At 46.4% G+C, this 4,924-nt stretch overlaps 1 long non-coding RNA gene across 1 annotated transcript; it reads left to right on the top strand.

Moving 5' to 3' along the window:
* The first annotated feature begins 259 nt into the window (after window positions 1-259).
* On the top strand, window positions 260-3,641 carry LOC113656945. The gene is made up of 2 exons (XR_003444032.2): window positions 260-1,270; window positions 3,136-3,641. It is a non-coding gene; the product is annotated as an uncharacterized LOC113656945 (long non-coding RNA).
* Window positions 3,642-4,924: the final 1,283 nt, after the last annotated feature.

The following is a 4,924-nucleotide window of genomic DNA, read 5'->3' as shown; positions in this document are numbered from 1 at the left end:
TGCCAGGCACACACACACACAGTAACAGGCACACACACACAGTAACAGGCACACACACAGTAACAGGCACACACAGGGACACACACAGGCACACACACAGGGACAGGCACACACACACACACAGGGACAGGCACACACACACAGTAACAGGCACACACAGGCACACACAGGGACACACACAGGCACACACAGGGACAGGCACACACAGGGACAGGCACACACACAGGGACAGGCACACACACAGGGACAGGCACACACACAGGGACAGGCCCATACACACACACAGGCACACACGTGGTCACAGACACACACACTTGATGAGGAACTTGGAGCTGTATCTCAGCTTTTATCAGAAGATTTATTTCCTTGATTAATTGCACTTTTACTTGAGCACAGAATTTGGCTCCTTTCGACACCTCGGGAATACGATGTCCCGGATATGCAGATCGCTTTTTTTTTGGTTAAAATGTCATAAAACGAGACGGGATGTGACTCAGGAAGCTGATTCAGCCCTCTCAGTTTTCTAGATTTCGAAAGTGTGGGAAAAACATTTGGAAAAAGTTTATGTGGGGGTTTTAATTGATGAGATGAAGAGACGCAAATCGGAGAGCATTCTTTATCGGGGTGTGTGTGTGTGTGTGTGTGTATGTGTGTGTGTGTTTAGTGGGCCTGGTTACTCCGGCGACGGTCCACTTTTCATCAATCCTGGATGAAGTGATTAATAATGGATGTGTGCCTATATATGGCAATGGCAATGCCTCTCTCTCTCTCTCTCTCTCTCTCTCTCTCTCCCTCTCCTCTCTCACACTCACACACACAGACCAAGCCGCCATCCACCCTGCCCAGGCACTGTGTACACAGCCGATCTATTCATCTCTCCCTCAGCCGGCATTAATAAATGATTCTAGCTACTCAGTACACGCGCACACACCCAGACGCACACACGTTAAATATTCATCAGCTGGGCTGTGCTGTTAGTCTTGGGCTGCTCATGGAGGCAGTAAACGCAGACTCAGACGCTTGCTGGCACATTACTCACACACACACACAGCCCTAAAAGTCTGCACAGATTTACCTACAGTGTATTTTTATATGATACACTATAAGGAAAAGCAAGAAAAAATCCGGAAAGAGAGAGGCAAAGGGTTAACACACTGAACAGTCTGCTGCACAATAGACCACGTGTGTGTGTGTTCATGTTCCAGGAAACAGGATGTCCTTTTGTGCAGCAGCACCGTGAAACTCTACAGCAGGCTGAGCTGCGCTCTCGGTAAGCCTCGTAATTTGTGCGAGTGTGTGTGTGTGTGTGTGTGTGTGTAGACGTAGAGAGAGAGAGAGAGAGAGAGAGAGTGAAAAGAGAGCAGAGAGCGAGAAAGACGTGGCGCTGCTGAAGAATAATTTATGCGCCGCTTCAATTGCACACAGATGTTCCAGGAGAGAGAGAAGGAAGGAATGATTGTGAAAGGAAAAACAGCCACGCTCAGTCACATGAGGTGTGTGTGTGTGTGTGTGTAATAAATTTCCAGTGTGCGTGTGTGAGTTTGCCCTGGCAATGACCCTCCTCTGACCTTTCCTCCTGACATCAAAGAGGATTATGGGATAGCGCGGCTAGTGCCAAGACTCTAATTGAGGACTGCGCTGAGGGCGTGTGTGTGCATGCCTGCCTGCGTGTGTGTGTAGTCTCGGTTTGCGGGGACTGCTCTCTCCATGACCCACCTTATATTTATATTTACACTAAGATTCCACGGAAAAATCTCGCAGCATGAATTCCAGCTGAACTAATTTTAGAATTCGTCTAGTCTCGATTCAGAGATGCAAAAAAAAAAAAAAACAGGATTTAATTCGTTCATCCGTTAGATCTGTTGGCACAAACGATCAGTCGAACCGACGAATAAACAAAACAAAACAAACAAAAAAAAAACCACCCAGTAGAGCTGTAGTGTGTCCCAAATCTTCACTCGTTTTTTCCGGAACCTTCCCGACTTCTTAGTAAGTGAGATGCTCTCTGAGATCCAAACATCCCTCCATCTTTTAGTAACAGTGTGTAAATATTTGTCGTCGGTCGCATTGACCTGAAAAAAATCCCACTGGATCTTTTCATGCTCACGCGGTTAAATAATCAAGCTGTAACGAACTCCAAACACGTTTATACGTTTTAGCCTGGAACTCTTCCACTAATGCAGCTCGTCCACTGCAGCGCTTCAACTACCAGAAACGCACAACAGTTCCTCCTCCTCTTATAGGGTGCCGATAATTTTGCAGTAATTAAGTCAAAATTGTCTAAATTTCTCGATCGGTTCATCGTTGAATTCATTATTGAAATGTTTCACGTGAGGTTGAAACTCCTAAAAGGTAACCGATGAGAACAATCGACTCACTCGGTGAGTCGACTCTTGAGTGAGTCGACTCAAACGAACCTGGCTTTGATGAGTTTTTTTCTATACGTCAAATTTTCTCACTCTTTTGTATTTTTTTGTTGTGTGTGTTGGTGATGGGGGGGGGGATCGATCTGAAAGCAGATAACGATCAGACTGTGTAACAGATGTCCCCTTGAGGTCTGTGTGAGCGATTATAAGCAGTAAATAAATCCTGAGCGGCTCACAGTAACGCTAACGTTAATGCACGCGTTTATAGCTATAATTACAGAATGTACAAACAATCGCTCTTAATTTACACCTTTCTCCAGAGTCACAATTACTCGTGTACGTTTCCTCATCAGCGTGGAGTGGAAGATTAGGCCATGCTGCGCGAGGTTAGTGTGAGCGCTACGCTGCTCTCGGTTCTGTGTGTGTGTGTGTGTGTGGCGGAGCTCAGTCGAGTGTGGAGATAAGAAGCAGCGTGGCACGTCTCAGGAGCACTATGTGTGTGCGTGTGTGTGTCTTGAGAGGATTAGCAAAAGCCGGAGGCCGCATCAGGGAGGGGGAACAAAACGCCTTCAGGGCTGAGAAGCCCACAGAAGCGCGCGCACACACACACACGCACACACACTACAGCAGCTTCTGCTTTTCTTCCCCTCTCTCCCCTTCTGCACGTCTCTGTCCTTTTCTCTTTGACGTAAACATTTCTGCAGAAACCTCGTTTAAACCTTGTTTTGAGTTCTTCTGATTTTCTTTTTCTCCCACTTCTCATCTTCAGCGTCTACGTCATCCAGATGATGATGATGATGATGATGCTGATGGAGTCTCTCCTAGGAATCCCAGGTGTGAAGTCTGAACACATCCTGAACAAAAATCAGTACACACACACGTGATTTTGGGAGCTGAAGAACCCCGAAGAACATGTGGAGAACATACGAACACGTGTCCACGCAGACGGGCCGAAGCAGAAGTGCTGGAGGTGTGAAGAGACTTCACTCGAGTTGACGTGAAAGCTGAACTGGGAGAAGCAGCGAGTTTTGAGGGAATAAAAAAAAATGTCAACAATGTTTGTTGTTGGAAAAACAGGGTTGTGTAATGTCAGGAATGAGGACCAGGAGAAGATTGGAACTCTAAGCACTGGTCACTTTGTCCAAAATAAAACTTTTTTTTTTTTAATGAGCTTGACTGGATCAAGATTGTGCAAGCATTTATATAAATGAGTCCAACTCTAACACAGTAAATATAAATAAATAAACAAACAAACAAATAAATAAATAAATAATCTATGAGGTGAGTTTTTTTTCTGTAAATGACTCTTAGCTTGGTCACGACTCGGTGGTGAAGACAGATAGCAATCTCAAACAATGTTTGCTGAGCAGTGAGATAATGTGTGTAAAAACAGTGTGTGTGTGTGCGTGAGTAAAATGTTTGCTCAGTGTGTTGTGTGTCAACATCTACTGACGCATAAGGGACTCGCCCAAGGCATGCACGCTAGCTGTTAGCACCTGGGCTTCGTACTGCCGCAGATCCTAACCACAGAACGCCCACGAGCCTCATCTCACCGTGATGTGAAATATCTCTGAAGGTGAGACGTCACGTTCCACCTGCGGCAGGAAATTTATTCCGACTTTTTTGTTGTTGTTGAACTACATAAAAGTTCTCGAACTGGCAGGAAACGAAAGATGCAGTGTTACGCGTGAAGGACGACGACGATAGTAACCGAACGCATCAAGTTCAGCTGTTTATCTCTGTGTGTGAAAGTACATCGGCGTGTTAATAAGTGACCGAGCGACGGTTCGAGTGACAATTTAACGTCTTGTAAACTTTCACGCCTTCCCGTGTAAACCTTTTTATTTAGCGTATTAAACGTCTCCTCGTAGCTCTTCAGTCGGAGGTCGAGTGTTTCACAGGCACTGGAAAGTTTACCATCAGCTGCGGCGTGACTCGTTCATCAGTCTCCATCAGTTCGGAGGAGGAAATCATTTAGGATAGGAAGCTTTGAAACGGGGGGTGGGGGGGTGGCTTAGTGGTTAGCACGCTCGCCTCACAGCTCCAGGGTTGGGGGTTCGATTCCTGCCTCCGCCTTGTGTGTGGAGTTTGCATGTGCTCCCCGTGCCTCGGGGTTTCCTCCGGGTACTCCGGTTTCCTCCCCTGGTCCAAAGACATGCATGGTAGGTTGATTGTCATCTCTGGAAAATTGTCCGTAGTGTGTGTGTGTGTGTGTGTGAGTGAATGAGAGTGTGTGTGTGCCCTGTGATGGGTTGGCACTCCATCCAGGGTGTATCCTGCCTCGATGCCCGATGACGCCTGAGAAGTTCGAATAAGCGGTAGAAGATGAGCGAGCGAGTGAGTGAGCTTTGAAACAAATCCTGTCCTAACAGGGCTTTTGACTAAATTCTACATTCTACAAGTTATACAGAGTCTTAAGTTTTGGTTTGAGAATAAGACACCTTGCACTTTTACTGAATTGACTTTGAGTGTCTCGAGGTAACGCGCACTGGCTCCGAGTGAACCGTCTGCTTTGATGAAGTGGTTAACGAGGCCCTCTGGGTGTTTGGTGATTAAGG

This window comes from Tachysurus fulvidraco, chromosome 1 (assembly GCF_022655615.1).
Source record: "Tachysurus fulvidraco isolate hzauxx_2018 chromosome 1, HZAU_PFXX_2.0, whole genome shotgun sequence".
In the NCBI taxonomy this organism is placed as follows: domain Eukaryota; kingdom Metazoa; phylum Chordata; class Actinopteri; order Siluriformes; family Bagridae; genus Tachysurus; species Tachysurus fulvidraco.
Note: the sequence above shows the minus strand (reverse complement) of the source record. Positions and strands in the feature narration are given on the sequence as shown.